At 38.8% G+C, this 19,084-nt stretch overlaps 1 protein-coding gene and 1 pseudogene across 1 annotated transcript in view; one reads left to right on the top strand and one right to left on the bottom strand.

Moving 5' to 3' along the window:
* Window positions 1–19,084, bottom strand: part of LOC145681124 (adenosine deaminase-like) — a 147,979-nt gene that overhangs the window by 75,084 nt on the left and 53,811 nt on the right. The window lies entirely within an intron of this gene.
* On the top strand, window positions 7,579–8,756 carry LOC145681127 (serine/threonine-protein phosphatase PP1-gamma catalytic subunit B pseudogene; annotated as a pseudogene).

The following is a 19,084-nucleotide window of genomic DNA, read 5'->3' as shown; positions in this document are numbered from 1 at the left end:
GGAAAACCTAGGCTCAGATGGGAGGACAATATTAAGATGGATTTAGCAGAAATAGGAATACAGAGTAGAAACTGGATTGAATTGGATAAGGACAGAAGTCAATGGAGAGTTTTTGTGGCCACAGAGAAAGAGAGAGAGAGAATATATTTAAGTTAAGCACAACTGCATAACAAACATGGGTGAGTGGTTAGCTTTCGCGCTTCTATCGTGAAGTCCGGGATTCAACCCCGAATTCGACCATTTTGACAAAAGTTTTTCTTAATTCCATCTGTGAATGTAGAGATAGTGCGTGTACTGTGAGTCCTGGCCAACTTACTTTCTAATCGTTTTTTAAATCTTTGTTATTAATTACCAGCAGTGATGGGTTTGCGAAGAGAGTTAGGGTGGGGATGTCTTTCGGATTGAAGCCTCTACCCCGAAATTACGGAATTTCTAAAACAAACTAAATATTAGTTTTGCCTTTACTCATAAACTTCAAGCTGTCCTCAAATAAAAAATTAGGAGTTTTTAGAAAAACGAAGCATTAATAAGAAAAGCCCCTCCAAAATACTTTTCTAAATCCGCTACTGATTATCAGTATAAAATGGTCTTCAAGGTTTTATCTGGAAGATTATAGCTGAATATACAAACGAAACGAAATATTTGTTATGCCCGTACTCATAAACTTAAGCTCCTCTTAAATAAAAGTTAGAAATTTTTAGAAAAACCAAACATTATTCAGAAAAAAAAACCCTCCCAAATATTTTTCTAAATAAGATACTGTTTATTTCTATCAAATGGTATTCAAGGTTGTGTTCGGAAGATTATTGTTAAATCATTGTACAGCTACAGTATAACAGAAATGTGGAAGTACGCTCTGACAGACATATTGAAAAACGTACGCTCTGATGGATATATTGAAAAACATAAGTTTAATTATGTGCTAAAAGCTAGAATACTAAGCTCTAAGAAGTGAAACACGGATGACTAAAAGGAAATGATCTAGAGAAGAAAAAATGTCGATAATTCAGAAGTTAAAGTTAAATAGCTTCTACAATTGCCCTCAAGTACTACGTACTTTATGTTTACTTTAATTCATAAAGCATGTGCTCCATCCATCATGATGGTGAATTTCAGAGCGAAATATGGCATGCAGGTCATGGAATCTTATTTAACTTTAGAGTATACTATAAGAAAGCTATTTAAACAGAAAAATCATGAAAATGAAAAAAGCCAAAATTTCCAAAATTCTCGTTTTTTTCCCAAAAAAGCCGGCTTTTTATGTGCAAAAAACCATCGATTCAAAAAAGCCGGCTTTTTTGCATCTCTATACAAAAGCGCTTAACAATTCTGATTGGTGATAACCGTGATCGGTCAGTTTGATATTACTACCTCCTTTTACTTCCTATTCAATAGCTTTCGCCAAGGAAATGCACTAAAGCGAAACTAACGTGATGCTGACCCAAAAGACCCAGAGACAGTCAGACTCATGACTCACCAGTGGTTCACAAACACTTATGACCCGGATTGACCTAGATTGACCCGGGTCAAACATATGGGGAATAAGTATAAAGCCACTAAATCCAATTCTGACAAACATTATTCTCTCTTCTCCCATTACCTTTTCACAAAATATAATTTTCTTTCTCGCTTTTTGTTTACGGTTGTGTGTGTCAAGCGCTGCACTGAAAGATAACTATAAGATTTATCAGCGAATAAACGCGTATGAATTACATAAATAATAAGCTCTACATGTTTCTCTTCTGAGGGATTGTCAAAGTTTAATCGACTTGTAAAACTTGTCGTTTAGAATATACTGTATAAAAGATACCGCTGAGAACAAACAGTGTTTTGTTACTTCTTTTTGCATAGGCTAAGTTCACGTATAGGAAAGGGAATAAATATCAAAGTATATTTGTGAAAACATGAAAAATTCAAAACATGGTATCTTGATTAAGAGATGTCCAAGAAGACCATGAAATGACCAAGAATCAAATCAATGAACATCATTAATCGAGCTCGAGTAATGAACATTATTAATCAACTACAAAGTTCTGCAGTAATGCCGCTGAGATGATATTTCGGTTGCTTGTGGGTCGCCAAGTCTGATCAGGGAACTGCTCTGACTGGATCTCAGAGTCTGTCTGCTTTACGAGGTCTATCTTTGTCTCAGGGTCTGTCTGGATCACTGGGTCTATCTTGAGTCTCGAAGTCTGTCGGGGTTACCGGGTCTGTCTGGATCAAGAAGTCTATCTGGGTGTCAGGGTCTGTTGGGGTCACCTGGTCTGTCTGAGTTACGAGGTCTCTCTGGGTCTGTCAAGGTTATTGAGTCTCTCTGGGTCACGACGTCTGTCTAGGTCGCAGGGCTTGTCGTGGTCACTAGATCTCTCTGGGTTACGAGGTCTGTGTGGGTCTGGGGTCACCGTGTCTATCTGAGTTACGAGATCAGTCGAGGTCACTGGGTCTGTCTGGGTCCCAAGGTCTTTCAGGATCACCGAGTCTGAGTCACTGGGTCTGTCTGAGTGTTAAGGTCTTTCAGAGTCACTGAGTCTATCTCGGTCACGAGGTCTGCCTGGGTCACCGGATCTATTTGGGTTCGAGGTCTGTTTGGGTCCCAAGGTTAGAAAATCGAGTCCCACACCAGGATGACCAGAACAAAATTCGTGATTCAAGTGGCCTAGTGAGCCATAACCCATTCCATCACTGGTTTGCAAAAAAATGTTTGCATTAAAAAAAAGTGCAACCAAAACACAGGCGTGTTTATTTAAGGTGTTTTTTTGCAATACAAGTTAATTTGGGCATTTAGTAGCAAAAAAAGATCAATATGTAAAATTCCTACTTTATTTATTATTATAATATGAAATATCAGTAATATGAATTAGTGTGTTTAGCCCCTTTTAAAAGTGTGCCTACACCACTCAATGAATAGTGAGGAAAAAGCAACGTATGAAAATATTGAAACTGAACTTTTGCTGCTGTACTACATATGATGCTCCATAGCTGCACCCGCCAGATAATGACAATATGTCAGTAGGTCACAAAATTGAATTGTTGATTTCGTGAGTTAAATTCTTAGCATGATACGAAACAAAACAAGCAAAAACGATGTGAACGTATGTTTATAATTTGATATGTATACCTATATACAGAGGTAGATATGGTACTAGCCGGAGTGGAATTTCCATATTTAGCCTAGTGAGTTATTTGGGTATATAATATCACAATGTTTTTTAAAAGTAACAATACAGTGTTATATAGTATGCTCGTACATCAGAAGCTGCACAAGTATTGTGGTGCCTCAGTGCTAGAGTGCTCACCTCAAATGCAATGAATCCGTGGTTCGAGCCCAAGACACGTAAGTTTGTGGTGGACATCGTGCCCAGGCGCTTTTTCGACGTCCTCTCAAACACTTGAATTCAAATCATTTTTAAAAGAATCATTCACTTCAGTAATCATACATCTGCTTTAGCCTAAATGGCATAACCGTGCGACGTTAAACTAGATATTTGATTTCATTGCATTTTAATTACGGAAATGTCAGAATCAATTATCACTATTCATATTGCCAACATAAAATATTATTCTTGGAGTAAAACGAGTGAATCTTTTAATAGTTAAATAACACTTGCGAACTACTCTTATCTGTTACTAATGTATAAACAGGAAAATATAGATCAATTACTTACAGTTTAAGCAGTGGTGTCCACCCCCCTTATGCCCATGACGCACCCCCCCAATTGTCTACCCGTAGATGTTCTTCCATGAAGAAAATCTTTTCGATTAATTTTTACACTCCCTCAAACATATTTATACAGATTTTTTAAGCCCCCCCCCCAAATATTTCAATGACGCACTTTGCGTCATAGCCCCCCTTTGTGGGCACCCCTGGCTTAAGTAAAGAGACAACGGCAGTAAGTGAACCTAGATACGCTAATTGTCTTATAAAAAACCATTACGGGAACGCAGTGGTTTACTGGTAAAACGTTTATCTCTGGTGTATAGGTTCGATTCCCGGACAAGTAAGTTTGTGGTGGACAACATCGTGTTCGTGAGTTTTCTCAGCGTATTCCCGTTTCCTCCCATATTCTCATTCCACCAATTCTTCCGTCATCGTTCACTTGCCATAATCATCCGTCTCCATTAGCCTAACATGCATAATCGTGTGACGTTAAACTGAAATATTTCATTTATTATTATTATTATTATTATTATTATTATTATTATTATTTATAAACATAGCCACTTAAGCGGACAGATTTTATCCTCCTATTTACAGCAGACACTTATATACGAAGAGAAGTCTAGGAGCAACTACTGATTGCAGAAATCACCTATAAACAACCTATACGTTATGATTTCACCGCTTTGTTCTTACAGAACAAATAGTGTTACTCATGAGACGAGATGAGACGAGATTAGAAATAAAGTTTTCTCGTTTCGTCTCGTAAAATTTGCAGAAGTCTCGTCTTGATTCTTGAAGAATTCTTTCTCATCTCGTCTCGAAGTTTTCTTTCTAGTTTCACTTTGTACATTTATGTACAAATTTTATGTCCTGGTTTCCTCCTTTAATTTTATCCAGAAGTTACTATCAGAATCCTTCAAATTGTAGAAAAATATTTCAATAGTTAGAGTGCAAACTGCAACCAAGATGGCATGAACGCAAGTTCGACATTGCCTGTATCTAAGCGATATGCTTAAACACTTGAATTGTTATGAAGACGCTGAATTGTTTCATTTAAATTGCATAATATCAAAATTCATATCAAAACACAAAAGATCTAAAATAAAATTTTAAAAAAATAAAATAGAAAACTTGTATTAAAGTTGAATTAAAAAATACTCTGCTTACTAGTGATTGGCAACCTATCCAAAATCCTCGAATACGACATTTTGAGTCACTCGAAGCTCTATGTATAAAAGAAGTCTGAGTGAGTGACTCACTTGATCAACGCTCAGGCCAAACCGCCTACGCTAGTAACTTCAAATTTGAACAGTGCATAGGATCTGTGACGTAAAGTAACACCAAGGAAGGATTTTTGGAAACTCAATTCAGAAGGTGGAGTTGGGGATAGAGGCGGCGACTATTACATTGAAATGAATATACATGAGTTGCAGCGTGTTTTATATATGATCTAGAAGGGAATAAAAGGGGTTCAAAAGGAAAAAAGTGGGGATTACAATTATTATAATTAAATGCCCATATCCAGGCCCGTAGCCAGCCCAAAAAAGTAGGGGGCCCGGTACAAGTTAGGGGTGTCTCATTCAACCATATTATGGTTCATTTGCAAGCCTACCGTGAAAAAGTTTGGGGAGATAGTAAAAATGTTGAGGATCCCCACTCCCGTATATTCGGGCCTGCCCATATCTCAGAATTTCTTAAGGTTAGAGAGATAATATTTGGTATTTGCACTTCTCATATAAAATAAGAATGGGTTTAGGCACTTTCTGGTGTTTGACCTACGATGGAAGAATATGAAGTGGGCAGGTAAAAGGAGGTGGAATTACAATAAGATTATCATATTTCGGAGTCCCTTAACGTTAGAGATGTGAAATTTAGAGTTTGGTCCCTTCATTTAAATAATTATGTGTTTCATAGTTTTTTTATAATTGTCCTAAAAGAGAAGAAAATAGGTAAGAAGAAAAAGCTGTGGGGGGTTGCAATTATTATAATAAAATACCATATCTCGGAATCCTCTAAGATTAGAGACATAAAATTTGGCGTTTAAACTTTTCATCTAAAAATGATTAAACAAACGTTTCAGCGTTCAGTGTTTCAGCTTTTGACCTAAAATGGAAGAAAAGGAGGTGGGAGTGCTTCCTTAAGATGCTCATACGAGACGTTTTAATTTTGTGCAACACTGAGTCCAGATGAATTCTGTAGAAGACAGAATGCAAAATAATGCCACAGGGTCACCTATGGGCATTTATTTCTAGCTATTAGATCCTATAACAAAATCAAGAAAGAGGTTATTTACATCATAATTATATTTGTGCGACATAAAGTAAATTTGTACGAATATAAGTTTCGAGAAGATTGTAAGTAGAAATGTATTTCTTGGTGCTTTAACATTTACAGCACAAAATTTAAACCGCAAAACTATCAATTTTGACACTCCTAAAGAAAATTTGTTTTACAATTCGGTACAGATTTACTGTACGGATCCACATATTTGTAAAATTTACACAACAAATTTGTAATAATCTAAATATCTAATCTAGTGTGTAAATAATCTAAATATGTTGTGTTTTTACCAGTGAGATGCGTATCTACGTTAAAATACACTGATGAAAGTCCAACCTGTAATGTATGGATTCCGCTATATGATAGCTAGTTACCATAGTATACAAAATAAAGTGAAGCGAAGAAGCTAAGTCAATGTGCTAACTCCTGATGCGCCTTAAGGGATCTATATAATTTTGAAATTTTCATTAGTAATCTGCACTACAAACCTAGTAGTAGTTACTTTGGAACACAAATATGCAAGCAATGAAAACATATCGGGATATTACCTATAACGTCTTTAATAACGTAAATACATAATTCAACTCATAAGATAAGTAATTTTATGCCATATACACTATTTTGCACTATCTTTGTTTATGTGTATACGCACCTTCACTGAAGCTGCCTGTTCCCTACGGACGCACTCCCCGTTACTGCTCGGGCTCCCTTGTTGCACTTCTGCTCTGACGCAGTTAGATAGCATTCTTCCTTTTAGTGGCTACCTAGCACAAGTTGATTAGTGTCTTTTGCACAACAGTTCTTATCGTGTACGTACACTGAAGCCCCACTAAAATGAATCTGCACAGAGGAATGCAAGTCTACACCCCAAAAATGATTGTTTAACCCTTTCGGCCTTAGCGGTACGGTAACATATGTGTACACTATATTTCAAAGTTAACATAATTACTCTGGAGGATTCAAAATGGCTAATTTTTATGTCTTTGCATTCATTGAATTTATCTAAATCATTTTCCACTATTTCTATAGTGCTTTAAGTTCAGTCATGTAGGTTGTTCTACTTTTAGCGAAGAAAAAAATTAGCAGTTCTGCTCTTAGTGGTGCATTTCGAGTCTCTAAATCACGTAGAATACAATGATATTTTCGATTAATGCAAATTTGTATTTTCATTCATGTTTTAGCTCTAGTGTATGCAAATGTGTACGTCTCATAATTATGTAAATATGACAGCCGCGATCAAAATGGCGATTGTATTTCATTTGTTAAGTCAAAAAATAAAAATAAAAATCAAGAGTAAACAAAGAACAGGGCTGAAAGGGTTAAGATACAAAAAGTCGAGTAACTGAAAAAGTACTATATATGCAATTTATGTATGGATCCGTACAATAAATCTGCACTTATTTAAAATACAAGAAGTCGATTTACTGAAGAATAAGTATATATGCAATGAATTTATGTATGGATCTCTACAATAAATCTGCACAGACAATTCACTGTAAAATCTTTAAGTAAGTTACATATTTTGATTGTAGAGATGTAAATATATAACATCTGAGAATTAACCATCTGTGTAAAGTACTAGGCTGGAAACTCTTAAAAAGAAGCCACATACACAATAAACAAGAAGAAAAGAAAAAAATGCAAACATCAATAATTTTGTACTCCATCAAGATGCTTCAAATCTTCAAATTTTGGAGCATCTTAATCATTCTAAATTCTTCAGTGTTTCGCCTCATGTAATTTATCTGAAATTTAATTTTTTTACCTAAATAGAAATCATGGCAAAATATGATCGAGCAAAAATAGATAACATTATATATCGCTTATTAGAACCATACCGACAAAAACACGATATGGGTGTGGATCTTCCAGAGGATGACATAACTGATCTATGTATGGTAGCAATGGATGTCTTTCAGCATGAAAACTCTCTTCTGGAAATATCAGCTCCGATTAAAGTTGTTGGTGATCTCCATGGACAATACTTTGATCTTCTCCGTCATTTAGAAGGCGCAGGTTTTCCACCAACATCCAAATATATTTTTCTCGGAGACTACGTGGATAGGGGTAAACGTTCCATAGAGGTAGTATGCCTCCTCTTAGCTTATAAAGTGAAGTATCCAAATTCAGTTTATTTGTTACGTGGGAATCATGAATGTGAGTTTGTCAACAGAGATTATGGTTTTTATGACGAATGTAAACGCAGGTACAGTATCAAGATGTGGAGAACATTTGTAAACTGTTTCAACTGGTTACCACTTTCTGCTGTCATTGAAGGCAAAATTTTTTGCTGCCACGGAGGTTTAGGGCCTGATCTACACCACGTAAATCAAATAAAACGCGTTGTGCGACCAACACAAGTACCGGTCGAGGGTCTTGTTTGTGATCTTCTCTGGTCTGATCCCGACAAATATATACGTGGTTTTGGAAAAAATGATCGCGGTATTTCTGTGGTATATGGTGAAGATGTTGTTCAAAGGTTCCTTCAGACGCATAATTTTGATTTAATCTGCAGAGCGCATCAAGTTGTGAACGAGGGATATGAGTTCTGCTTCAAACGCACTTTAGTAACAATATTTTCTGCTCCTAAATACTGTGGTGAGATGAATAATGCAGGCGCCATTATGAACGTAGATAGTTCCTTGCTTTGTTCCTTCTTAGTTCTCAGATGACAACAGTGTTAGTATGTGAAGAAGAAAGATGTCAAACAGGTTGTATAAATCTAATACCTCTAATGCCAAGAGGTATTAGATGTTTCCGTTTTCATGTATTTTTGTACAGATTTGGATTGTGAAATTAAACGTTTAATAGTTTTGATGGATTTTTATTTGTCTATATATCCTTAAAAGCCATAATAATTGGACTTATCAATATTACTAAATTGGGCTTTATTTAATAGAAGCAGCCCAAACCTGAACGATGGCATAAAATGCCAAATTTCGGTTAGGTTAATAGATGAGTTGCTAAAATCGATTTGCTTAAGTTAGGCTTGGCTATTTGTGGACCCAGTCTCTGAACTTTACTCTCTTAAATTCAATTTAAAGTATACGCGTTCGTTTTGGAACAGTAATATTAATAGATTTTAAGTTAAGTTTAAGTATATATTAAGAATATGGAACGATTTTTTGAAGAAAAGCTACAAATAATGCATGTTTTCACAATGGAAGAGCTCCCTTCATGCAGTGGACCGTCATCGCCGGGCAGAAGTGAGGTTGAGAGAACAGCTGACAGCTTCTTATAGCATTCATTTAGTCACTCTTCATTTTGATTTTCTTTGCCTGCCCTCTCAGTTGCGAATACCGCTGCAGAACTCGGGGGTTTGTCTTGGGAGTCTTACAATGATGCGTCTTAGGAGTTGAATGATGCGTCTTAGAATGTTGAGTCTTAGGATGATCAGTGTCATATTCCTCTGATGTGGATGTGCACCACTCCGTCCTAGTTTACTTGAGTGCAATGTTTGTTTGCTTTTTGTATAAACAAACCCTCTAAAAATGAAAATGAGTTGAATTTTGGATTTAGCGTACCATTCAGCAGCGTAAAACGTGGTTCTACAGCTTAATGTGAGATCCAAACCACATGTCCCCGGGAATTGAACCTTGTTTTCCCCGCTAAAGACGTGCACACGAACGATATAGCCACGAAGGAGCTCATGAAAAATTTTAAAAAAATGCAAAATCGGTTTTTAAAAAATTCGCACGATGTTTTTTTACGAGGGGTGTACTATAATGATTTATACTTTTTTCTCTCGTTCCAGACGCAGTATACCACTGAAATTGAGAAGGCTGTCACAAGCACCTAGGACCTTCATCTACGAATTGGGAGCATCATTGGTAACGGAGGCGACAGGAAATTCCTGTGCAACCCATTTCTTGAACCTCTGGGAGTGTTACTAACGGACAACTTGGAAAGTTACTATGGAGGACATCGCTGAAACTCGTGGTTCCTGTGGAAAGAGGGTGTGGTCGCTACTGAAACTCATAGGCGATTTTTGATAGTGTGTAGAGAACATGCAACCGACGCGGAAAACAATGTACAACCGGGTAGAAGGTTTGAAAGTGGGTAGCACCTCGATGAAAAAGAGCAGTTCTGGAAGGAAAGTAACAGTGACAACACGAGCCATCATCGTTGTGTTAGAAATGGCCAATCAAGAGAACAAATATATTACATTCTATGAAATGGAGGCTGCCACAGGAGTAGCCAGAAACATCCTATAGCGCATAATGCACAACCAGCTACAGTTGGGGTAGGTCAAAAACAATGTCGAGTGGACTGTGAAGGGAACTTTTGCAGCGCCATGATTATGATCTCGAAGATTTCATGCCTCGGTTTGTGACTAATAAAACCTGGCTTCATTACCATGAGCCGTCGACGAAGCAGCAATCAATGCAGTGGAAACATCGTAACAGTCCACCACCAAAGACATTTCGAACAATACCTTTAGCTGGGAAGCGTATGTCTACAATATTTTAAGACATGAAAGACATTATCCTGATCGACTGGCTGGAAGATGGAGCCACGATTAATAGTCCAACATACGTGGAGACCTTTAAACGCTTATGTCGTGCCATTCAAACGAAGTGGCCCAAAAAGTGGGCGAAACAGTGCTTCTGCAACATGATAATGCGCGTCTTCATGCCAGCGGGGAAACCACTGCTGCTATTGGTTAACTAGGGTTTACAATGCTGCATCACCCTCTGTACTCTACGGATTTGGCTCCCAGTGATTACCATCTGTTTAGGGCAATGAAAAAAATAACCCTCTGTGCGGTCATCGGTTTCTAGACGCTCATGAACTTCAAAAAGCTGTCCAAACGTGGGTGCGTGGGACTCCAATCATTTGGTTCCAGGAAGGCTTTCTGAAACTGACACACCGCTGGCAAAAGTGCACAAAGATAAAGGTAGATTATATTGAGAAGGTGGATACATTAGTTGCTGTGTAACCTGTATAAATCATTAAGTCTATAGTACGCATCTCATATGTTCATAATTTTGTTCAGGTTTTGTATTTGTTAATTCCGGCTTTTATTAGTTTTCGTTTCTTTTTCTGATTCCAGAGCCATGTATTTCTGTCGACGGGGTTCCTGTCATTCTCCTTGACCACGTCGGATCCACACTAATTCCTAACTTGAGAGCGTGTCTCCGCCATGGCTAGTGCAGTAGCATCAGTTTTCCCCGTGAAGTTCCAGTGTGGTGGTGTTGTGGCGATTACATATTTTTCAATTTATTATGTACTAACTGAAGTACTCGGCACGGGAAGAACAATGCATGTGCACGATATTTGAAAATAAATACAAGGAGGTGCTGAAAAGTTCCTGGCTTTGCCAAGGAAAACAAGTCAGAGGTCTGAGATTACACATTTATTCAACGTATTCCTCATTGAGATCAATGCAGCTTTTCTAGCGCATGCAAAAAATCTTTTTTTTTTTTTATTGTCCCTCAAACCAGCTCTTAGCAGCCTGTGTGACGTAAGGAATGTCCTCAAAACAGTGATATTTCAGGTTGGAAAATAGAAAATAGTAAGAAGAAGCCAGGTCTGGGGAGTAGAGTAGGTGATGGGGCAATTGGAATCCTAGTGTGGCCCATTTGGGAGCAACAATGTTGGACTTGTGGACGGGTGCATTATCGTGCAACATCACGATCCCTTTTGTGAGCTTTCCATGGCGTTTCTTTTAATTGGCTCTTTCAGTTGGTCTAGAAGATTAGCATAATATTCTCTGGTGATAAAGGCGCCATTCGGTAGGTGGTCCACCAATATAATTCCAGAAAACGAAAGCCAGGATTTTTTTTTGCCCATTTCTGGATACGGAACATTTGGGACGGGGAGAATCACTATGGCGCCATTCTTTTGACTGTTCCTTGGTTTCGGAATCATAAATATGGAACCAGGTTTCATCCTTTGTCACTAGTCTGGCACAAAAGTCATTTATCTTTTCAAAATGGACCAAGGTGATTTCGTAACAGTAGAGTAAAAACGAAGAGCAAAGTACTCCGAGTTACCTCTGTCAGAAAATAAGGAACTGAATAGAATGAACAACAATAATCAACGTCTTCAAAAGTAAAGAACCGAGTAAAATAAATATGCACGAGCAACGCCTCGAACCTGTTGGCATGCAGGTTCTTGACTAAATCTGGCCTTAATCCACGTAGCACACGATGTCCCTAGGGCGTCGCATTTTGATCCCAATTATCTCATATAGTTCCCGGGATTATCGGGACAATGAGTACACATCTTACTGTTGCCTTATGCTCAGCATAACGTAACATGGCCCGGTGCTTTTGAGCACCTTGTATATTGGAAAGGAAATTTTAAAATTTTATTTAGAATGGAAGAGAAAATTTTTATGTTATAGTAGGAAAACCGTAGGTCGAAAATTTTGTGTAATTTTAGTGAAATAAATCGTTTCAATGGATATTATATGAAGATTACATGATTATTAATTATATTTTGTATATTTTACGTATTTATCCAAGAATATATCATTATTTTAGACAAATAAGTGTATATTCCAGCTTTTTCAATGGTTTTCAGTTTATTTCTATTCATATTTCGGCATAGGGAATCTTCTCAAGAAAGCTAAAAATTTTATTTCGTAAAATCTTCAAAATTCCAAATTAAGAAAGTCAGCCATAATTTCTTCTTGGTGCATCTCTTTGTTTTCGGAGTAAATTATTTGATTGGATAATCCACAATCACAGCTGCGGCTGAGATTTCGGTTTTCTTTGATCTTCGCACAGAAGCCTATCATCCGATAGTAACGTCACGATTATCTTCCAATTAGGGATCATCTTCATGTAATTCTTTGTCTTACGGCGTCAGCCATTTCAGGAGACAGACGTGCAGTGTTCAGCGTCTGCAGAAATTGTGGAATAATTTGTTGTTACGTTAAACTGTGATAAATTCTTCGTTTTGGCGAGTATTAGAAGTTGTCAGCAGAGATAAACGTGCTGTGTTTGGTGTTTTCAACAAAATTATTAAACCAGTAATATTATAAACTGTGAAATGATTTCGTCTTGCATAAGGGATACTAGCATGGAAGGTGTCTGTTGTTACGGAATGAGCTCGTTGGCAAATTTTACGTTCTCGGTCAGCGAGAGAACGTAGGAGATGCCGGAGGAGACGGTGACGGAGAGTAAACATTGAGTCGTTGTGCAGGCATCGAAGAAGAAGAAGAAGTTAAGTGATGCTCAATGGCTTTTTCAGATCGGTGCTATAGTAGTTAGTATCCGAAATTGTTTTGGGACCACAATTTAAGAGTCTCCCAGGAAACTCAAGTGGAGTAGTTCGTCAGGAAACTTTTTTTTTAATATATCCGTTCAGTCGCTGTTTAAGAAGCAGATTCACGTAAGTAGGAACCAGTGAAAGTGAAAACTCACTCCAGGTATTTGGCATCTTCAAAATTCCTTGTTTCGAGAAAACAGATATGTGTGATTATATTTTCTGTTGTATGTGTGAAATCCAAAACATGAAGTGTTAAGTGCGTAAAGTTTCCCTCAACGCCGCACACATGCAGGTTCGGGCAATGTGACGTCGTGATTTCATTCGATGGGGGGGGAAAAGAAAGCTAGATTCTCAGCACAGAGCGATTGTCGTAATCACAAGAAAATGTGTGTACCACACACACATTTTCCCCCAGTGAAGAAAAGATGTTTTAGATTCCCCAAATCTTGAAATTATTCATTTTCGGTAACACTGCTCGAAATTAAGTTTTATTTATTTTGGCATGTTATCTTTGGTTTTGAAACAAAATGATTCTAAACGTTGATTTCTTGTAAGTAAGTGTCAGATTCACGGCTACATTTAAGTGCAAGGGTACATGAATTTTGCGTACCGGTAACTGAAAACTTTCGGCAATAGGCTAGACCTTCGTAATATTTTAAATCTGATACCCATCAAGTTTAGAAATTTCAATTTTTAATAATTACTAGTAAATACCTTTTCTTCTTCTTTTTTTTTAAGAAACTTAAAATATTCAGAGCGACACTAATGCAAGTAACCACTGCGTCTTCGGTATGAATGTGGTAGCGAAACAAAAACAAAATATAAATACAAAATAAGGATGGTGCTTCATGAAATATATGTGTGATTTTTTTTATATATTCTTGTTTAGGTTAAGTTAGTGTAGTTAGAATAGGGATTTAGGTTTAAGTATTTGGTCTAGGAATTAATTCGTGCGGTTGGTACGCACACATTGAAGCTGTAGTACAAACACAAAATACATAAATACCTTAAGAAAAATATTGTCCATCGCTAGCCACCACTTTCGCCCATGTGTCAGGCAATGTACGGATTCCGTGGCGAAAGAAGTCCTCATCCTTGGAAGCGATCCAATCAGAGACCCATGTTTCGATATCTTCTGAAGAAGTAAACCGCTGTCCAATCAAATCGTTGTTCATGCAATCGAACAAGTAGTAGTCCGAAGGAGCAACGTCTGGTGAATACGGCGGGTGGGGTAAAACTTCCCATCCGACATTTTCTAAATAGGTTTTGACCGGTTTTGCGACATGTGGGCGAGCGTTATCATGTTGAACAATAAGTTTATCATGTCTGTTCTCCCATTCTGGTCGTGTTCTGGCCAGAGCTTGCTTCAAACGCATTAATTGTCGTCGATAACGTTCTCCATTCATAGTTTCACCCGGTTGCAGCAGCTCATAGTACACCACACCTTTCATATCCCACCATATGCACAGCATAACCTTTGCACAGTGAATATCTCGTTTTGGTTGTGATGGATCTGGTTCACCTGGTTTCACCCAGGCATTTTTTCGTTTAGGGTTCTCGTAATGGATCCACTTCTCATCACCCGTAATAATTCGATGCGGAAACCCCTTTCTGCTCTGTCGTTGAAGCAGCAATTCGCAAATGGTTTTTCGTCTTTCAACGTCTCTGTCTTTCAATTCATGTGGAACCCAATGTGACATCTTTTGAATCATTCCCATGGCTTTCAAGCGTTTGGAGACTGTTGTTTGATCAACGCCTAATGCTGCTGCAAGTTGTTCCTGCGTTTGACACGAATCCTGCTCGAGCAATGCTGTCAATTCTTCGTCTTGAAATTTTTTTGGCTGTCCAGCTCGCTCTTGGTCTGCCAAGCCGAAATCACCACTTCTAAACCGTGCAAACCACTTCTGACACGTTCGCTCAGCTAGAGCATGGTCACCATACACTTCCACCAAAATACGATGACTTTCAGTCGCACTTTTCTGCATGTTAAAGTAATGCAGCAGGACACCCCGCAAAAACACTTTATCGGGCACAAATTGCGCCATGTTCACTTAACTACAAACTGGTGTTGTTGACGCTTTAATCCACTGCCCTATACTACGAACGATACGCGATGACAGGGGTTTGCAACACATGTGTGGATACACGGAACTGTGGGACGCTCCGTTCGTTGCGCCATCTCTTGTCCACCCGCACGAATTAATTCCTAGACCAAATATTTCAATATGTAAGTGAATGTTTACCTGTGCTAGATTGTCTAGTGGGTCCGAGCTGTAAGAGAGGTCGCGAAGAGCGTAAATCCTCTATGCCGGCCACAATCTCTATGCACAGAGAAGTTTAAGCACCAAAGAATAAATAAATAAAAGTGAAAGTAGCTAACCACAACTGTAGGCAGTGAAGTATTATTTTAATAGTGTAATGTGTTTATATGGTATCCTTTCATTTGTTTTTGCGTGTCGATTCAATGTAAATGTTCTGAAAGTCAAGAATATTAAATGAATATTAAAGAATATGAATATTTTGGGAATATGTGCAAAAGTAAAGAATGTTTTGGCTCTGAAAGATATCGAAATCGATCATATTATTTTCTTAGATGGGTATGTCAGTTTAGTGTAAAGATTTTTCTGTTATCAAATATTTTGTCCAACACTACATTCATGAATATTTTAAAGAATAAAACTTACTAGCCGTGAAAACATCTTTCTTTTCGAATACAGAATCTAATTATCTTGTAATTTTAAGAAGTAGTAGAAATATGGAGTTGATGTTTTTGGTATGCATGCGAAGCATGATCAAAGCAAAGAGCAGTGTGTACAGAATAAGTTTACTGGGGAAACGAAATAGCTGTGAAATTCAGGGAAGAGACTTTCCTTAGTGTGACCGAGTTGAAAACAACCGAATCTGTAGAAAATTTCTCATTTTATCAGTTTCAATCAAAATCTCAGTTTGGACTTTTTTTTAAGTTGCAAAATTCTGTTTCAAGATTTTTTTTTTTTTAAGATTCAGATAGGGCTTTCACAGACAACATTAAGATCTTCATTGTGCTCATTGCCAGCTCCCCTCGTAGGTCGATGTCCTGTGTCTGTAGTCGTGGTTCACAACCTATTTCCGGATGGGATGTGGATGATGAACTGCAGGCCTGGATACCGAACTGCGAGTCGAGATGGAAGAGAGTTTGGAAGCTTTATATTTCGGGCCAGATTTGAGTTCTATTTTCCGTAGATGATTGGCTTGGTGAGTGTATCAGTGACTGTTGATGACGAGCCCATACGGGCCCAGTAGGTTCGGCGTCACTAGTCAGTGATACATTCAACATAGCATGTAATCTCAAGGAAAGGGAACATCATACAAAAACACAAACAGTCAATTACATTTTATTTATTTATTTTTTTTAAAGTAAAAATGGCGACCCAGCCAGGATTTCTGTTGTTTCAATCCTACGCGAGCGCTAAGGAAAACAAACAATCACAGCAGAGTATTTGTAATGTGGATCATTATGACAATCGCTGCATTGAATGAATCATGGTCACTTCTGGATCTGCATGTGCGTGATGTTGTGGGAAACAAACTTAATGAAAGTGAAAATGTCTGTGGGTAGCAGATCGAGTAACGAATCTCGTCATCCGAACGAATATATATGCTGTAGTGACGAAGTTGCAGGGTTCAGCGTTTATTGTGACAGTTGTTTTAGATGGGTACATGCCCAATGTTATGGTTTGTCAGAGGAACAAGTGCAGGAATTAGACAAGAGTAGTGAGCCGTGGTTATGTAAGCCTTTCCTGGCGAAACAGGTGACAGTGTTGCCACTTCCGAAATCATCGGAAACCGAGAGTGAGGAAGGTGAACGTGTAACGCGGGGTAGCCCGAACGATTCTGACAAGGAGGAAGGAAGTCGAGGAAACGTAGCTTCCGGTTCAAATGTGCAATTAACGGACTTTGCAGCCATGATGGAACGATTTAGTCAAACTTTAACTTTGACGTTAAACGAAAAATTTGAAAAGGTGGACAATAAATTTCAGGCGATGAGTAATCAGGTTGACCGTAAGTTTCAGGATATGAATGTAAAATTCGATAATGTCAAATTCGAAATGTTGCAAATGATTAATGAGAAGGTAGCCCATGTAAACGAAGACGTAGAGGCTGTTAGGTCGGAAGTTCGCGATTTATATACCTCTGTTGGGAACTATCAGACTAAAATAGACGCGCGGGTAGATGCCGTTGAGGAAGGTCTCCGGTTATCGGTTGAGGCGCAGAATCGACGATGTGATGACTTGACTAAGGAGTTCTCACATCTCGAACTAAGTACCCAAAGGTCGTGTCAGGCACTTGAAGCCAGGATTCAGACGTTGGAAGAGAAACAAAACCAAAGAAAAGACAAACGGTGTGGACGTAAACGATCGCGAGACTTTGTTGTCGGTGATGGAATCGAGTCTGACGGGACCGAGTCAGACATCCAAGTGGATGTACCGGTCTCTTCAGTTGGGGAGACTCGTACTATTCCCACGGTGACTGTCTCTGTCTGTCAGCCGACCAACATTCACGGCACAAATGTCCTTCCCTTTGAATTATCCTCACATACGTTGAACTTAAACAAGTCACATACATCCTGTGTTGAGACAATAGGTTGTCAGGCGTTGTCCAGGAGGTCGAATCCATTGTTAGTTTCATCTCAGGTGTCAGGATCTTCCAATACCAGTTGTCGGTTGAACCATGTGGTGTCCTCTAGTAATGTAGCAGACATGACTCCATCGTGTGCTGGAGTTCAGGAGGGAATGTGTGGTCACGCGGTGGTATCAATGCCAGACAACTTAACTTCTGGACAAAATTACCAACACTATTCTATTTTCGGTCAAAATCACTCGGGTGCAAAGAGCCCCGTCGTTGGCCACAATTCTCCCGTGAACCCCAGTAGAAGCGAGGAAGGCTTTGGTAAGCGAACTCTAAATTTAAGACTTTCTGAATTAAATTCACTTACCTACATTTTCTGGTGAATACGGTTTGGCGAGATCATTTTTAGAAAATTTGGAACAAACTTTTAAGGTAATTTCAGCATCAGAACACGAAAGTCTAACCTTGGTACCTTGTTGTTTAACAGCTGGGGCCAAGACATGGTTTCAGACTGTGTGTCAAGACATTAATAGTTATGCAGATTTTGTGCGTCTGTTCCGGGAACACTATTTCTCGGCAAGGATGGAAAGGTTGCAAAAGAAGTTCATTCAGGGAATGAAGTATGATCGAGCGAAGTACAACCGATTGACGGACTTTGCATGGAAAATTGTAGCGGAATATTATGCGGTGGCACAACACCCGGATGAAACCGAACTTATTGAGATAGTCTTGGATTGTTTACCAGCTGGTGATGCCAAGTTGTTGAGGGCTGTTGAGCCGAAAAACATTCAACACCTTATGGTCAAAATAGCCGAGATAGAGGGACATCCGGAGCCGAGTGAACCGGTCACTGACAAGAAGTTTAGACGCTTTCAGGTGCGTCAGGCGAAAGTCGTCAGAAAGGCCGAAAAGTCAGGAAAACAAACCACCAAAGATACTTCGTCTCAGACGGAGGAAGACGAAGGCAAGAGGAAGGAAGGAAATTCCAATGGCAAAGGAGATGACCGATTTTCCGGAAACAGGGGTCGAAGAAGGAACTTTCAGTCTCGAAGACCTTGGCCCAATCAAGGAAGACCGAATTGGGTAAGAGATGGTAATGGAAATCGGAATGCTCCGTATGGGTACAACCAACGCTACTATCCAGCAGCGATGAGTTACGGGTATCCGCGGGGTACATCTCAGACATGCGCGCCAAACGCGATGAACTCAGCAGGAGCGCAAGCCTATCCGTGATACGCGCCGAATTTACTTCCTGGAGGGGGAGTGGCGGCTCCCACGTCCACTTCTTCCCCAGGAGTGAACATGGCGATGTCCACT

Source organism: Thermobia domestica, chromosome 3 (genome assembly GCF_964235325.1).
Source record: "Thermobia domestica chromosome 3, izTheDome1.hap1.1, whole genome shotgun sequence".
Classification (NCBI taxonomy): Eukaryota; Metazoa; Arthropoda; class Insecta; order Zygentoma; family Lepismatidae; genus Thermobia; species Thermobia domestica.
This window is presented reverse-complemented; position numbering and strand designations above follow the sequence as displayed.